The sequence below is a fragment of the Dama dama genome, chromosome 6 (genome assembly GCF_033118175.1).
Source record: "Dama dama isolate Ldn47 chromosome 6, ASM3311817v1, whole genome shotgun sequence".
Taxonomy (NCBI): Eukaryota; Metazoa; Chordata; class Mammalia; order Artiodactyla; family Cervidae; genus Dama; species Dama dama.
Window position 1 is genome coordinate 31046543 of NC_083686.1, and position 19320 is coordinate 31065862.

Sequence of the window (19320 nt, forward strand, 5' to 3'; positions counted from 1 at the left end):
CCTGATGATGAATTTTCTTAACATTATTTAAAAGTTTTTATGGGTTTATGTTTAACTTTAAGTCCTTTCTTCGGATACTCTCTGAAAGAAACATAAACTCTTCTTCTGAGTTTTTTTCTCTTAGTTTATTTTTTATTGACTTCAATCAACATTTTTCCAATCAATAACAGCTGCATTTCATTTTAGTCTTTATTGCAAAGTACACAATTCAAAGTTCAGCCCAACCTACTATAAACATTGGGAGGGTTAAGGAAGAGATCTTTGAATTGTGAGTTTCACACATTTGGCTTAAGCCCAAACTTAGTTTGAGCAAGAGTTATTCATGAAGACTGTGAAAGACTTCTGTGTCCTTTTCATGCTGATTCTATGTCTCTTTGACCCTGGAAGGCTTCTCTCCTGGCTCAGTTGGTAAAGAATCTGCCTGCAATGCAGGAGACCCCAGTTCAGTTGCTGGGTTAGGAAGATCTGCTGGAACAGGGAAAGGCTATGCACTCCAGTATTCTTGGGCTTCCCTTGTGGCTCAGCTCATAAAGAATCTGCCTGCAATACAGGAGACCTGGGTTTGACCCCTGGGTTGGGAAGATCCCCTGGAGAAGGGAAAGGCTACACACTCTAGTATTCTGGCCTGAAGAATTCCATGGACTGTATATTCCATGGGGTCACAAAGAGTCAGACATGACTGAGTGACTTTCACTTTTCACTTTGACCCTGGAAGGATGGGGAAAGTTCTGGAAGGCCTGAGGAGTTTAGTTGATTGGATTAATTTAAAAGTTATTCTGGAAGAACTCCACCTTCGTGGACACGAGATAACCTTTCTTATACCTTCACCAAGCCTTCTGATGGATTATGCCAAGATTCCTTTTAATGTTGAGATTATCCAACAGCCAGTAACTAAACAAGCTCTCATGGAAGAGCTCAATACTGATCTCTATACAGTTTCTTTTGAACTGCCCAAACTCTCATTGTGGGACTTGAAAAAAATGCAAGCAAACCTGAAAAAACTGATGAATAGTTTTTTAGCAAAAGCCAAAAGAGTATGTGACAGTGCTATCACAAATAAGGAGTTACCTAGCAGGTTACAGGCAGCTAAGTTTGATGTCTGTATTGCTGACCCTTTAAATTTTTGTGGGGAGTTGGTGGCTGAGCTCCTCAACATTCCCTTTATACAAATCTTTTTGGGTTTCCTTTGGGAATGTCATTGAGCAATTGTGTGCTGGACTTCCTATGCCATTTTCTTATGTTCCTGTCAGTGCATCAAGACTGAAAGATAACATAACTTTCATCCAGAGACTGGTGAATTGGTTGTTGTATACAATGAGTGAGATGATTTATTCATATTATGTATTTCCACAATGGGATGAGTATTACAGCAAGGTTTTGGGCAAGAGAAATTTACATTTAAGGATAATTCTTATTTCATATGTATAGTGTAAATATTTATCTGATTGTATGAAAATATAGAAAAGTTTTTTAAGTAAAATCTCACATGGTCCTGTTGCTAAGTTGTTTTGAGTGAAGAAAATACAATGTTTTCCGTTTTCTTTTTGTGTTTATTTTATATGATTGAGTACTGAACACATATCAGAGAAGGAATATTCTATGTATGAGTAAAACCTGCTTGATGCTGCTAAATTTAAAAAAAAAAATCTGGAAAAACCCAAACCTTACAGTGTGCTTATTTTCTATAACCTTGGTTTACTTCTTTCTTATTTACATCTCCTTTGTTACAGCCTGCTTTCTTTCTGATTAATCCATTTCTCAGGCTTTTTTTTGCATCTTATCTAGACTTGGTTGGCTGGTTGTAGGGCTTGATGTGTGGTAAGCATGAAACTAAAAAATAAATATATCTTGTTTTCATCTGTTCTTGTCTTAGAAAAGGGAAAATAAAATTCTGATTTTCCTGTAAAGGACTATGTTTATAAACTTTTAATCTAATTGCATTTTTTCCTTATTTCTCCTGCTCCTGCTTAGTTGCTCAGTTATGTCTGACTCTGCGAACCCATGGACTGTAGCTCACCAGGCTCCTCTGCCCATGGGATTCTCCAGGCAAGAACACTGGAGTAGGTTACCATTTCTGTGTTAGGGATGATTAAATATCTAAAATATCTTTAAGGAAGCGGTTCCCTGCTTATATTCAGTTTGATGTTTTAAATATATATTTAACATAAAACTGCATTAGTTTCAGGTGTCAGTGAAAAATTAATCAATAGCCAGTATACAAAATAGATTGAAAATCTTAGTCAAGTCAAATTTAGGATTTTAACCCAGAAGATAGTCTTTCAGAAAGCACTGAGGAAATTTCTGCCCATGAGAAGTAAAAAACACAGTTGTATAGGTTTTTGATATAAAGGTTATATATCATAGGGTTATACATCAGAGTAACATTGACAGTTTACATAGGCCAACAAGGCAACGGTGCATCATTGTGACCCTTTGCAGGATTAAGGAAGGAGTATTAGCTCCTGAGGCATTACCTTTCTAGCAGCAGGAGGAACTTTTTTGTTTTGTTTTGTTTTGTTTTGTTTTTTGATGCGTAAGCATTTCTGTATCTTCTAAGGGGATCTAGTTAATGTATAATGGAGATAAACTGAAGGAGGGGATGGAGTATTATCACAAATGACAGAGGAAATTTTGTATTAAATTTTTCTTGTCCTGCCTTAAAATCATTTTCCTTTATCACAGATATATGACATAATGATTTTATATGTGTGCTATTGTGAAATGAAGGCTTCCCAGGTGGCTCAGTGATAAAGAATTAGCTTGCAATGCAAAAGACATGTGTTCAGTCCCTGGGTTGGGAAAGTCCCCTGGAGAAGGAAATGACAACCCACTCCAGTATTCTTGCTTTGTAATATGCTGTCTAGGTTGGTCATAACTTTCCTTCCAAGGAGTAAGTGTCTTTTAATTTCATGGCTGCAATCACCATCTACAGTGATTTTGGAGCCCAGAAAAATAAACTCAGCCACTGTTTCCACTGTTTCCCTATCTTTTTTGCCATGAAGTTAAACTTGCATCAAAAATGAGTCCTGGTCACTGCTTGGTGGTCTGCTGCCCATCTGATCCACTACAGCTTTCTGAATCCTGGTGAAACCATTATATCTGAGAAGTATGCTCAGAAAATCAATGAGATGCACTGAAAACTGCAACACTTGTAGCCAGCATTGGTCAACAGAAAGAGCCCAATTTTTCTTCACAACAATGCCTAACCACATGTTGCACAACCAATGCTTTAAAAGTCGAACCAATTGGGCTACAAGGTTTTGCCTCATTTTCCATATTCATCTGACCTCTTGCCAACTGACTACCACTTCTTCAAGCATCTCCACAACTTTTTGCGGGGAAAATGCTTCCACAACCAGCAGGATGCAGAAAATGTTTTCCGAGATTTTTATGCTACAGGAGTAAACTTACTTTTCATTGGCAAAAATGTGTTGATTGTAACTTTGTGCAATGATGAGTGTTAACTAGAGTTCCTGTGGTGTTCATTTCACAATGTCGCTGTTCGTATCCTAAGCCATTTCAGTCATGTCCAACTCTGTATGACCCATGGACTGTAGCCTGCCAGGTTCCTCTGCCCATGTGGTTCTCCAGGCAAGAATATGGAAGTGAGGATTGTTGTTTAGCCACTAAGTTGTGTCCAACTCTTTTGTGACCCCTTGGACTGTAGCCTGTGGTTTTAATTTGCATTTCCCTGATTAACAATGGTGAGCATCTTTTTATGTACTTGTTAGCCATTTGAATATCTCCTTTGGAAAGAAATTTCATATTCAGATCCTTTGCTAATTTTATAAAATTGATTTTTTGTACTGAATTGCATTTGAGTTCCTTAGACATTTTGGATCATAACCTTGAATCAGATATATGGTTTACAAGTACTATCTCTCATCTATGAGCTGCCTTCTCATTTTCCTGATCATTTATTTTTCTATGCATAGTCTTTTTTTGTTTGAATTAGTCCCACTTGTTTATTCTTAATTTTATTGCTTATGCTTATGGTGTTAATTAAAAAAAAATCATTCCCAGGATCCATATTAAGAAAATTTCAACCATGTTTTCTTCTAGGAAATTTATGGTTTCAGATCATACATCAAAGTTTTTGATCCATTCCCAGTTAATTTTTGTAGTGGAATAAGATTGGGGTCTATTTTTATTCTTTTGCATGAGAATATTCATTTCTCCAGGAAGAATTATTTAAAAGACTATCTTTTTCCATTGAGTATTTTTGGCTCCATTGTGAAATATTAGTTGACTATATATACATAAGTTTATTTCTGGGATTCTGATTGTGTTCTGTTGGTTCATGTGTCTGTTTTTATACCTGTACCATATGACCTTGATTAGTATAGTTTTATACTATTACTTGAAATCAGAAAGTGTGATGCCTGTGGGTTACTCTTTTTTCTCAGGATTGCTTTGTCTATTGGGGTCTTTTTCAATTTCATATGAATTTCAGCATTGTTTTATTTATTTCTATTTTTGACAAAAGTGTCTTTAATAACATATCATTACTAAAAAAAAAATCTCATTTCTCAAAAATCAAAATTTTCCTTGATAGTTGCAATGTCTTGTCTTATAGCCATTTCCCTTTTCCAATTTTTGAGTATTTGTTCTAAGTTTCCTGTAAGGAATTATTTCTTCAATGACTCACAAACAACATGAAAGCTTTTAATGAAGTATGAAATAAGTTCAAAAGGCACATGACCTAATCAAGGTTGACTTTTTGCATTGAGACATTTTCCTGATATTTTGTGACAGAAGCAGGTGCTGTTTCTCTAGTGTTTACCCTAAAAAATGTGGGGGAAAACTGCTGCATACATTCCTCACTCATGTTTAGAGTCCAAGAAACAAGTGGCAAAACTGAAAACAGATAACTTAAAATCTCATCCTGGTGACATTTTCTGAGTCATGGACCAACCAGTGACTGATCTATAGCTGGATCTAAGTTGTTTACTTCTGGTTCCAGCAGATTGGTACTCAGTTTTGGAACCTCTTTTATAGTGAAGCATTAATGATGAGATAAGATTCTGATTCTCTCCTAGCTCTTTCTCTCTATTCTCCCCTACATTCTCTGAGGAATATATCGGTAATGTGAGAAAGAAGAATAAAGTCTTGTAAAATATAAGAAAAACATTCATTTTACTCTCATAAATTAAAAAAATGCTTTTAGATATAGATTGTCATTCAGGATCAGTTTAGAATCTTCATTATATAATGTATTCCAAACATATCTTTCAAATTTAAGGATATAAATTATAATTTATATAATTATTAAGATATGTACCAATATGTTCTAATAATTGAGGAAGAAACAAGTAAGATGACATCTGGTTCAAAAAATATTTTGAAGAACTATAAACATCTTGGAGAAAAAAGAGTGCAAAGATAATATTATTAGGGTATACACAAAAATAGTCATTGTCTATTAGAGCAATAAATCATAATTTAAGGGATGATTTTTTTCTACCAGACAGAAATATGCAAGTTAACATTTAACTTCACAGCATCTAAACGCAAAAATCTGCATGAAATCAATAATAAATACAAAATAAAACATAGGTGCACTTTCCTATAGATGTAAAATATCTTTCAATCATTCATTCTTCAACAAATGCCTCAGCATAGTATCAAAAGTGGTATGTACTTTTGATGGAAAAGTACAAGTGGAAATGGGGGAAATGCACTTCCAAATTTGAAATATTTTCTCACAATTTCTTTATCCAGATCAATTATATCAATAGTTTTTAGTTTTCCTGCTATATTGTCTTCATTTCAATAAGATGCTTGAAGCACAGTAGATTACTAACGAGTAGAGATTTAACTAAAAAAAAAAAAGTATCTTGATATGAAATAAAGCAAATCAATGACATGATCCCACAATTCTACTCCTAGGTCTATTACCAAGAAAAATGAACCCATTTCCCACACAAAACACATACATGAATGCTCATAGCTGCCTTATTCTTAGTAGCCAAATAAGAAAACAACCCAAATCTTTATGAACTGATGAGCGGATGAAAAAAAAATGCACAATATCCTTGCAAAAATAGTATTCAGGAACAAAAAGTAATGAAATACTGATACATCTGGCCACCCTATGAACCTTGAAAATGTTATGCTAAGTGAAAGTGCCACAAAAGATCACATAGTGTATGCTTTCATTTATGTTAAGTGAAACAGGGTTTTTCTGAAATAGGAAAAGAGAGAAAGAATGTAGAATAGTGGTTGTCAGGGGCTGGTAAGAGGAAGAAATGGGGAATGGCCATCAATGGATACAGGATTTCTTTGGGGAGTAATGAAATTTTCTAAAATGTAATACTGGTGATGGTTTCACAGTGCTATAAATATAAAAAAACTATATAGCCATTTAGATAAAAGGAACAATTGCATGATATTTAAATTATATCCTAATAAAACCCTCATAAAAAGGACATGGGAGTAAAACATTTCACAAAGAGAATAAATTATCCCCTTGGCTGACACCAGTAAGACTCTAAAATGCGATATGTACTGAGTCTGAAACTGGATTTTGAATTTTGACATTACCAGAATCAAACCACTAACAGAGTTTTGCTTGTGATCTCTTATGTACATAGATTTTCTTGACAGATACAAATCCTCACATTTTCTAATTAAAACTTTAGCACACTTAGAACACCAAGGAAAATATTCAAAAAGCCTTATGGTGAGAAACCAGGGAGCTACGGTTTCCTCCTCTTAATGACACAGAATGCATATTTCAAAAGGATACAACTCTGAGTAAGGTTCCTTACACCACAGTAGTTATACAGAGCTCAGAAATGAGGCTCAGGCTCCAAACTAAGGAAAGTGATTTAATTCAGAGTCACTTACTTGAATTCTTATTCTATTAATATTCACTTGCTTTCCACTTTGTTCAGAAGGGAACTCTTTTGTACTGTTTGTCAGCAAATATGTCGAAAGAGCAAATATTTAGCCACCAGATTGTGATGCAGTGCTCTATTTTCACAAAGGGGACAAAGCCTTAGGAAGCAGAAACTTTCATTTTGTATAAAATGAATCACTTTAAAATTTTTATTGTAAGATTTCCTTTCTGGATAGGATGTAATTAGCTGTGGCAGCACACTCCCAAACACCAGGAAAGAAAAGAAAAAAACAAACAAAAAAAGAGAGTCAATTACAGAAGTCATTATTAAAGCTATCAGCGGCTTTTGGAGTGATGAGGAGGAGATAAATTGGAATTCCAGAAGAGAAGGAGACTCTCCAATAGTAGGCTGAGGATCACTGACTGAGTTTCGTTCATTGCTAGAAGCACGTGCTGATTCTGAGCATGGAGCGGGGCTCGAGTTTAGCTCAAACAGAGAGAAAGCAGCAGGCTTTGGTTTGTTCCATGCTTAATTCATTGTTTGTTTCTTCATAGTCTCAGCGTTGTGTACTCTTGGTGGGAGAAGAACTATTGAGTTTTCATGGGTTTCATAAAACTGATATTGGTTCTTTAAAGACTTTACTCAGAAAATTTGATGGCAATACATGTACCACTTACACATCAGATTGTTTTTCCTCTATCATCTTTTATTTTTGTTCAGGAAAACCTACCACATTATGTGAGACTATGAGAAAAGCTGAAATGTGGTTTTGATTTGAACAGAATTTTGAATTTCCATACCCTTACCTAACACTGAATTTGTTGGATGACTGTAAAACAAGTCTGCAAAGCCCTTGCCTAAGGTAATTAAACATGCTTCTTTTTACTTCTCTGAGTATTTACCTCCTGGAATGATTTCCAGTTTATTATTATAGTATTTGACACTCAAACTGAAAACGTGGGCACAGAAATTAATGGGAATTATCCACCTTAGATTGTTATGCTACCAGAAGTATTTAGTACATTATTGTGGTAATCATTAGTGATGCTCAACAAATATGCCAGATATTTGACAACAATAATGTCCCTAATCCTTGAGTTTAGTACAATTGTCCAAAACTCTCTGACCAATGAAAATGAGCTGAAGTGGCATGTATCATTTCCAGGTCCAACACATAATTATTAGGTCCAGATATTCCAGGGGCTTCCCCGGTGGCTCAGTGGTAAAGAATTTGCCAACAATGCAGGAGTTACAGGAGACTTAGGTTCGATCCCTGGGTCAGGAAGATCTCCTGGAGGAGGGCATGGCAACCCACTCCAGTATTCTTGCCTGGAGAATCCCATGGCAGGCTACAGTCCATAGGGTCACAAAAAGTTGGACACGGCTGAAGTGACTTAGCTCGCCAGATACTCCAGAGTTCTCTTTTCCTTTGTGATGTCAACAGAATGTGTCCCAACACTGCTACTCTGTTGACCTGTTGTTGTTCAGTTGCTAAGTCCTGTCAATCTCTTTGCAACCCCGTGGAATGCACCATGCCAAGCTCCTCAAACTATTTCCCAGGGTTTGCTGGCCATTGAGTTGATAATGCTATTTACCAACTCATCCTCTTCCAGCCCCTGCTTCTTTGATCTTTCCAAGCATCGGGCTCTTTTCCAATGAATCAGCTCTTTCCATCAGGTGGCCAAAGTATTGGAGCTTCAGCTTCAGCATCACTCCTTCCAATGAACTTTCAGGATTGATTTCCTCTAGGATTGACTGGTTTGATGTCCTTACAGTTCAAGAGACTCTCAAGTCTTCTCCAACATGACAGTCTAAAAGCATCAATGCCTCAGTGCTCATTCTTATTTGAGATTCCCTCATAGCTCAGTTGGTAAAGAATCTGCCTGCAATACAGGAGTTTGATTCCTGTATTGGAATCAATACAGGACCCGGGTTTGATTCCTGGGTCCGGAAGTCGCATGGAGAAGGAAATGGCAACCCACTCCAGTATTCTTGCCTGGAGAATCCCATGGACAGAGGAGCCAGGCAGGCTACAGTCCATGGGATTGCAAGAATCAGACATGACTTAACGACTAAACTATCCTTCTTTATGGTCCAACTCTTTTATCCATATGTATCTAATGGAAAAACCATAGCTTTGAGTGGAAAGACCTTTGTCAGCAAAGTGATGTCTTTGATTTTTAATACACTGTCTAGGTTTATCATAGTTTTCCTTCCAGTGAGCACACATCTTTTAATTTCTTGGCTGCAGTCACCATCCTCAGTGATTTTTGGAGCCCAAGAAAATAAAGCCTGTCACTGCTTCTATTCCGCCCCCCCCCCCCCTTTTATTTGCCATGAAGTGTTGGGACTGGATGCCATGATCTTAGTTCTTTGAATGTTGAGTTTCAAGCTACCTTTTTCACTCTACTTGGTCACCCTCATCAAGAGGCTCTTTAGTTCATCTTCACTTTCTTCCATTAGAGTGGCTGCTATTGTTGTTCAGTCACTAAGTCGTGTCTGACTCTTTGCAATCCCATAGACTGCAGCATGCCAGGCTCCTCTGTCCTCCACTATCACCCAGAGTTTCCTCAGATTCATGTCCTTTGAGTCAGTGATGCTATCTAACCAACTCATTCTTTGCTTCCCTTTCTCCTTTAGCTTTCAATCTTTCCCAGCATCAGAGTCTTTTCCAGTGAGTTGGCTCTTCCCATCAGGTGCTAAAGTATTGGAGCTTCATCTTTGTATCTGAGATTGTTGGCAGTTCTCCCAGCAATCTTGATTCCAGTTTGTGATTCATTCAGGCTGGCATTTCACATAATGTATTCTGTATAGAAATTAAATAGAAAGGTGACAATAAGCAGCCTTGTCATGCTCCTTTCCCAATTTGGAACCAGTCAGTTGTTCCATAACTGTTTCTAACTGTTGCTTCTTGACCCTCATACAGGTTTCTCAGGAGATGGATAAGGTGGTCTGTTATTTCCATTTCTTTAAGAATTTCCCACATTTTGCTGTCATCCACACAGTTAAAGGCTTTAGCATAGTCAATGAAGCAGGAGTAGAAGTTTTTCTGGAACTCCTTGGCTGTCTCTAGAATCCAAGGAACATTGGCAATTTGATCTCTGTTTCCTCTGCCTCTTCAAAAGCCAACTGGTACATCTGGAGGTTCTCAGTTCACTTATTGCTGAAGCCTAGCTTGAAGGACTTTGAGCATAACCTTGCTAGCATGAATGAGTACAATTATAAGCTCTGTAGTAGTTATATGGCTACTTTGTTTCTAACTGTGTTTGTGGTAGCTCAGGCAAAGAGAAAAGTATAAGCAATGTAGACCCAACTGAAACTTAGACAACAGAAAAAGTGTAAATACTTCAAAAGTATGCCATTATACTGACTGTTACTAAACTGAAAAATGAAAGATAATCTTATTAGCATCCAAAGGCTAAACACAAAATGCAGCACCAAACTATTCATTCAGAGCATTGTGGAGAGAGTGTTGGAATGGAATAATGTGTATTGAATATACTCATTGGCTCTACAAAATACAAGCTTAACTTAGAAATTTGCCTCTGCCAATTACTGCTGTATTCAGTTCAGTTCAGTCACTCAGTAGTGTCTGACTCTTTGCAACCCCATGAATTGCAGGACGCCAGGCCTCCCTGTCCATCACGAACTCCCAGAGATTGCTCAAACTCATGCCCATCGAGTCGGTGATGCCATCCAGCCATCTCATCCTCTGTCATCCCCTTCTCCTCCTGCCCCCAATCCCTCCCAGCATCAGGGTCTTTTCCAATGAGTCAACTCTTCGCATGAGGTGGCCAAAGTATTGGAGTTTCAGCTTCAGCATCAGTCCTTCCAATGAACATCCAGGACTGATCTCCTTTAGGATGGACTGGTTGGATCTCCTTGCAGTCCAAGGGACTCTCAAGAGTCTTCTCCAACACCACAGTTCAAAAGCATCAATTTTTCGGCGCTCAGCTTTCTTCACAGTCCAACTCTCACTTACTCGATAACAAATAAATTCAACAAATTTGTATTCAAAATAAGCAAAAACAATTTTTTTTTGTCTTCTTCACATTTCTTCTAGAGAAAAAAAAAAATTCACGACACTTGCTAAAGATTGTAAGGCTCACTTTATTCAAGACCATCATGATAAATGTAGTTATTATTACAGTAAGTCAGAGAGATTGGATTCAACTGAGTACAACAAGGAAAAGTGGCCAACGTGCAGAGCGGGAAGTCACTGGATAGAAAATTACTAAGAGGAAACATCAGAGACATGGGCTATTCAGTTGCTCAGTCATGTCTGACTCTGTGACCACATGGACTGCAGCATGCCAGGCCTCCTTGACCATGATGTCTTTCACCATCTCTTGGAGTATGCTCAAAGTTTACTCCCTTCCCTGGTGGCTCATATGGTAAAGAATCTGCCTGTAATGTAGGAGAACTGGGTTCAATCCTTGGGTTGGGAAGATCCCCTGGAGAAGGGAATGGCAACCCACTCCCGTATTCTTGCCTGAAGAATTCCATGGACAGAGGAGCCTGATGGGGCTACAGTCCCAGGGGTTGCAAACAGTTGTACTGATTGACTGAACGACTGACACAGAGAAGGGGACTCTGGCAAAAACCAACTTAATCAGATGCATGCTTAATGCAGGCAGGGTGACCAGGCATCACATGGAGGATCGTGAAGGACGAATCAACAGCGAAAAAGGTGATCGCATATCAAGGTTGGAGGAGTCTAGCTAAACTGACTCAGTAGGATGTTTGCTAAATTTGAGTAATGCAGGGATTAACAACCAAGCTTCCAAATCAGGACCTGGTTGAGAAGAGAGTTCTGAAGAGCCTGACTAGACCTTAGTCAAGGACAGAATCTTTATCAAGCTTTAACATAAATATGAAATTTATAATTTTCCCATTTATGATGCAAACTCTCCCACTTCAGCATCAGGGTAAAGGAAAATACATTTACATCAAATTCTCATTAACTTTTGTACAGAATATTGCAGACTACAGAATACTTCCGACTCTCTGTATGCATTCTCTCCCACCTCTCTGCACTCTCCTCACAGTAAATATCTGGAAAAAAATCTGACACACCATTTTATCATCTATCATATTATAAATGCTTCCAGATTCCTATGGGCTTCCCTGATGGCTCAGTTGGTAAAGGATCCACTTACAATGTGGGAGACTGGGTTCAATCCCTGGGTGGGGAAGATTCCCTGGAGGAGGGCATGGCTACCCACTCCAGTATTCTGGCCTGGAGAATTTCATGGATTGTATAGTCCATGGGGTCACAGAGTCGGACATGACCAAGTGACCAGATTGCTATAAATTCAAATACAAAATCCTTTCTTAAACACATATTTCATGAATTTGCATTAGTTGATCTTTCTAGCCTGTGATGCCAACATTCTCTCATTGAAACCCTGCATATCTCACCTTCCATTTCCCACCCACACAAGCATTTGTTTACTTAAATTCCTCCATTCCTGTTTATTAAAGAATCTTCACCCCAACAACCTGTCCAGCGGCAAGTACTCTCCACATTTAACTCTACACAAAACTTTCAGAGGTTTGTGGAATTACCTAACTGCTGGAATTACTAATTGATGCTTAGCCAATCAATTACTGCCTTCTTTGGAGTTTGTAGGAATTTATATATGGCCTTATGGCACAGAGTTACATAGAAGATGTTACCTAATTGAATTAATGATTTATACGGGTGCCATGATTTTCTGTTTGTGGAACTATTACCATTTAAACACTTGTATATATATATGTGTGTGTGTGTGTGTGTGTGTATTTTTTTTTCTTTTTAGGCCATCCCCAAACCAGAGCTTTTATCACTCCCTGTGGAACCAATGGGATCTATGAAGCTGCTTACCATGGGTCCCTATGGTGGGAATTCCCTTGTTGGATGACCAGCTTGATAATGTTGCTTGAGTAAAAGCCAAAGGCGCAGCTGTTGAATTAGACTTGCATAGAATGATGAGTTCTGATCTGCTTAATGCTTTGGATGAAATTATTAACAACCTTATGTGAGTATAGGATGTATGCTTTTCTGAGAAGCATCAGTATTTGAAAAGGAGTAATTCATTTTATTCAATTAAATTTGGTACTTTTACATAATCTCAAGGACATAGCTAAAATCAGAGGGAATTGTCTTGTATGTCTCAACTTCTATGAAAGCATTTAGATTCACTACTGTTACTGGATATTAGATTCCAACCTCAAAGAAATTTATTTAAAGAAACTAAGCTATTTTTAAAGAGACATATTTTTTCATTGTTAATATTTATTTTTTAAAAGATATTACCACTGTAAAGAATTTAGGTAATATGACAAAAATATAGAAAAATAAAAATGAAAAAAAGTCACTTAACTCACCTCATTTAGTTATAACCCATTATCAGTATAGAAATATTAATTTAGATATTTTTATGCTAATTTATAAATAGAAAAGAAAAAGGAAATAATTATAAAAATGGGATTATGCTACTTAATAATTATTTAAAATATTCTATATTGACATATTTAAATTAAAGGGAGAGAAAGTTTGTGAAGTGAAATGGAGAGATACAAATGGAGACATAGAATAACCCAGCCTCACTCTTCCCTAAGGTCAACAGTTAGTCACTATCCATGAACAAAAACATCTTTGAGAGATCTAAAGTCCAGTTATGATATTTCAGCAACATTGTGGAACAACAACAACAAAAAAAAAACCCTGAGAATAGTCACACAGTTCAGAATGAAGAAGACAGCTTGCTCATGTATGCATCATCACATTCTCAAGCCAGCATTGCTTAGCTCCAAGAGAGAACTTCACAGCTAGAAAGAGTTCCTTTAGGAACCTAGCTGGGAAGAGTGAGTTGAATGACAAGCTTTTAAAGCCTCTTGGGCACAGAAATGGGAAAAAAAAAAAAATCCTAAATATTTATGAAGTCACAAAGAAGTGAAATAGCCACAGAAGTCTTGAGAAATAAGAATGAAGCTGGAGGCATCCCACCTTATTTTAAACTCTATTACAAAACTATAGAAATTTTAAAAATATGGTATTATCATAAAAAACACATAGATGAATGAATAGGATTATAAACCCTCACCTATAAAATTGAATAATATTTGACAAAAAACACAAAAACACTTAATAGGAAAATGGTCACCTCTTCTATGAATAGTACTGAGGAAACTAGATAATCGTATGGAAGAAAATGAAATTTGGACCCCTATATTACATCACCAAGGGAACATTTCATGCAAAGATGGATATAGTAAAGGACAGAAATAGTATGGACCTAACAGAAGCAGAAGATATTAAGAAGAGGTGGCAAAAATACACAGAAACAATACAAAAAAGATCTTCGTGACCCAGATAACACAATGGTGTGACCACTCACCTAGAGACAGACATTCTGGAATGAGAGGTCAAATGGGTCTTAGGAAACATTACTATGGACAACATTAGTGGAGGTGATTGAATTCCAGTTGAGCTATTTCAAATCCTAAAAGATGATGCTGTGAAAGTGCTGCACTCAATATGCCAGCAAATTTGGAAAACTCAGCAGTGTCCACAGGACTGGAAAAGGTCAGTTTTCATTTCAATTCCAAAGAAAAGCAAAGCCAAAGAATATTCAAACTACTGCATAATTGCGCTCATCTCACACGCTAGTGAAGTAATGCTCAAAATTCTCCAAGCCAGTCTTCAACACTATGTGAACTGAGAATTTACAGGAGTTCAAGCTGGATTTAGAAAAGGCAGAGGAACCAGAGATTAAATTGCCAACATCCATTGGATCATCAAAAAAGCAAGAGAGTTCCAGAAAAACATCTATTTCTGCTTTAATGACTATGCCAAAGCCTTTGATTGTGTGGATCACAATAAACTGTGGAAAATTCTGAAAGAGATGGGAATACCAGACCACCTGACCTGCCTCTTGAAAACCTATATGCAAGTCAGGAAGCAATAGTTAGAACTGGACATGGAACAACAGACTGGTTCCAAATAGGAAAAGGAGTACGTCAAGGCTGTATATTGTCACCCTGCTTATTTAATTTATACACAGAGGACATCATGAGAAACTCTGGGCTGGAGGAAGCACAAGCTGGAATCAAGACTGCTGGGAGAAATATCAATAACCTCAGATATGCAGATGACACCACCCTTATGGCAGAAAGTGAAGAACTAAAGAGCCTCTTGATGAAAGTGAAAGAGGAGAGTGTGAAAAAGTTGGCTTAAAGCTCAGCATTCAGAAAACTAAGGTTATGGCATCCGGTCCCATCACTTCATGGCAAATAGATGGGGAAACAGTGGAAACAGTGGCAGACTTTATTTTTGGAGGCTCCAAAATCACTGCGGATGGTGATTGCAGCCATGAAATTAAAAGACGGTTACTCCTTAGAAGGAACGTTATGACCAACCTAGATAGCATATTAAAATGCAGAGACATTACTCTGCCAACAAAGGTCCGTCTAGTCAAGACTACAGTTTTTCCAGTGGTCATGTATGGATGTGAGAGTTGGACTGTGAAGAAAGCTGAGTGCTGAAGAATTGATGCTTTTGAACTGTGGTGTTGGAGAAGACTCTTGAGAGTACCTTGGACTGCAAGGAGATCCAACCAGTCCATCCTAAAGGAGATCAATCCTGGGTGTTGATTGGAAGGACTGATGCTGAAGCTGAAACTCCAATACTTTGGCCACCTGATGTGAAGAGCTGATTCATTGGAAAAAAACCCTGATGCTGGGAAAGATTGAGGGCAGGAGGAGAAGGGGACGACAGAGGATGAGACGGTTGGATGACATCACTGAATCAATGGACATGGGTTTGGGTAAACTCCCAAGGTTGGTGATGGATAGGGAGGCCTGGCATGTTGCGGTTCATGGGATTGCAAGGAGTCGGACACAACTGAGCGACTGAACTGAACTGAACTGAAGCATGAATGCTCCTTGTTTTAAGATCTAATTCATGTAATCAAAGCAACAACTTACCATAGTGTTAAATCAGTTATTCTCATGGTAAAATAATCTTTTCTATAGTAGTCTTTAAAAATCATAATTTAATCTTTGGCTATTTTATGCCAAATTCAAGCTCTCCTTGTACTTTTTCATAATGTAAAATGATGTTAGCATAAAGGAGTTCAATTAAACTCAAAGTTTAGATACCTTGTTCCTGAATTTTCTGAATTTATTCATAAAAGGAGACATGTGTCAGCACAAAGCTAAAAATTATCCCTTTGATGTATTATAATTCAGCCAAGAGAACTCCTTTATCAGTTTCTCTTCTTAACAAGTCAGGAAATACATGTGGGTGCCTACCTGTTCAAGGAGTAACATAAAACATCTGGAAGTAAGGCTAGAAAACTGTCTTGTTTGCAAAAGTCTCTGCAATAATTGTAGACTCAGAAAACAGAAAATTGATTATAATAATTATAATGATAATCCACAAAGTTTTAGATTTCTTTAGCCAGTAAAATTTAATCCATTAAGAAGGAGGAAGTCACATCAGATAATTCCCAGAGACCGCTCATCCACAACTAAGGGGTTTTCTTCTCTAATGGAGGTGTTAGATAGTTAGATCAAAGAAAATTTGAATTTAGTTAAGAGATATGAAGACTTTGAATCTGAAAGGATCCCTGGGTGTGAATACATAGAAATGTTTAATTTTTAAGGCAAGCAAAAATAAACTTTACAAAAATTAGTCATACTTTCTTATACATAAAGTAGATTTTTTACTAGCACCTTGTTTGAAAGATGTACTACTTCATGGCTGCCCTTCATTTGATTTTATATTTAATGAAGTTTCCTACTCTAGTAAATTAAAAATGGCTATATTTGTTTTGTAATTCCTCTCACCAAATGGTGAAGGCTAATTTTCCCCCCTTAAATTTGGATTTCCTTCATGACTCGCCTTTACTCACAATAGAAGCTGGCAGAAGTTAACACTGTATGACTTTAAAACCTAGTCTTAGAACTTCCAAACGAGCGGGTCTGGGATTATGCTATCATTTGAAAAATCCAAGTTTGTTGGTTGGAAGACAGGAATAAAAGCTTTCTGTTAATTTGCCAAACTGCAGCCATGTGACTGATGCTGTCCTGGATCATTCTGCCCCAGCCAAGCTGAAAACTAACTGGAGCCTAAAGAGTAAGCTCAGGAAATCTGCAAAGAGGATATATTTCCCTGAATCCATCCCAAATTGCTGGTCCAGAGGATCATGAGCAAATGATATGGTGCTGTTTTAACCCTAAGTTTAATAATGGTTGATTATATAGCAATAAATAACAGAGCCATTATGATTTATGAAAAACACAGTGCATATGTAGCTCATTAAATAAAAAAAAGCCCAAAGAATATTAATATAGTAGATTAATGTCACTCCACTTTGTAGCAAGGTCCAAAGTGTCAAAGACCTCTATGCTGTACAAACTCTCTATAATGGTTGATAGATGTTCACTGAGAGCCTATTACATTTCTATTTCTCTCTATTCTTTACAAAATCTTTTTAAATTTTAAATTCATATATTATGCATATATTGATACCTAGCTATAAATGTATTCTAACAAACACAAAGAAAGTAATATTGGTTTTCAAATACTACAGGAAAATACATTAAATAAAAAATTGACCCACCTAATATTCCACTGTATTAAGATGACACACAGATATCCCCGGGCTGTGGTAACTGAAATTTTTACTATTTTCAGTTAAGGTGAGTTGGGACCATATGATGTTGGAAAAAAAGTTGCTAGTGTTTGTGATATATCAGGTAGTTGATAACTGTGGAAAAGTAGATATTATTAAGAAAATGAAGGTTCATGCTTGTTTCTATAACATTAATTCTTTAGAAAATATCATGACAGAATGAGAACTTCAAACCATTGTATTAAGGCTAAATGAGAAAGCTACAGGAGCCCCCTTGGCATCATATAAAAAAATTCTTATCTCTTCCAGAAGGGGAAAAAGAAAAAAACAAAATAAAACTTGTATGATGTGAAAATAAGACATTTCCAGTTCTACTTAAATTCCCAAACTAGTAGGAATTTTTTCCAAGATCAGGACAGTAGTTGAAAAAGAGCATAATGACAAGTCATCGGAGAAATAATGTTTGTGAAAATCTTTAATTCCTAGATTCCCTTGAACCCTGTGAGTCCTCGGTATTGGCCCACTTTTCTCTGTTAAGAGGTGACACTTCTCCATTGTTTGAGGAAGATATAGTGTCCTCTACCCCACAGAATACCATGTATCCCTCTTAGGTCTGCTCATATCTTCCCTCTTGTTCATAGGCCAATAACTAGGGTTAAGCCCCATTGTATATAAGCAGGCATATGCTGGACCTACTAGGGAATAAATGATAGTATAACTCAGAAAATTAAAGAGTATATCCAATATTTACCAACAGGAACTGAGAAATTATATATAGAATTTTATACTGGGGAATAGAATTAAGGAAAGCAGGACATAAAGTTGTACAAAGAAGCATGTTTTTTGGAGCACTCTCTTGGGACATAGGATTTAATAACTGGGTTCAGACTCCAGGAGATATTGATAACAGACTACTAGGATGTCTGTAGAAACTTGAAAAAAGTGATGGCCCTTAGGAAATAAAGTTGACTGGAAGTCAGTGCCACGGGAAACAATGAAAGAAGAAATCCAAAGGCTTAGAATTATGGATATAGTAAGATAGAAATGCTGTTTACATCTGGAAAATCTACCACGTGATTGTTTATTGAAGTTATGTGATGTCTAGTGTGGCTGTCCTTTGAGGGGGTGTTTTGTTGGTAGTTGCAAAACTGAGCTCCATGAAGCTAGATACAGGGTTTCCCAGGAGGCTCTAGTGGTAAAGAACCCGCTTGCCAATGCAGGAGACATAAAAGATAAGTGTTGGATCCCTAGGTTGGGAAGATTCCCTGAAAAAGGAAATGGCAACCCACTTCAATACTCTTGCCTGGAAAATCCCATTGACAAAGGAGCCTGGCAGGCAACAGTCCGTGACATCACAAAAAGCTGGACACGACTGTAGCAACTTAGCATGTTAGCATGGTGCTACAGATAAAACAAAAAAGCATTTTCCTGTCTATACTTCCAGAACAGTCAATGGATAGGTATCAGAACGACGAGGAGCATTGCTCCTCTCAAATTGTATTCACTTGCCACATTTTTTGACCTGAGATTTTTCAAACCTGATTAATTGATAATGAAGAGATTGGGTCCTTTAGGAGAAGAATGCCTTAACATCACAGTAAATGTAAATGCTAATAATAACCTCAATTCTTTCCCAAGAGGAGAACTGCATCCTGAAACAACTGAATGCTGGAGTGAGTTGCCATTTCCTTCTCCAGAGGATCTTCCTAACCCAGGGATCAAACCTGGATCTCCTGCATTGCAGGCAGATTCTTTACTGCCTGAGTCAATACTTTTTACTGAATTTAGAGCCTATCCTAATTTCAGAAATAACTTACCTTGATTTCCTTAACTTAATCATAGGCATTATTTTCATT

At 37.2% G+C, this 19320-nt stretch overlaps 1 pseudogene; it reads left to right on the top strand.

Moving 5' to 3' along the window:
• The first annotated feature begins 716 nt into the window (after positions 1–716).
• Positions 717–12434, top strand: LOC133058698 (UDP-glucuronosyltransferase 2C1-like; annotated as a pseudogene).
• Positions 12435–19320: the final 6886 nt, after the last annotated feature.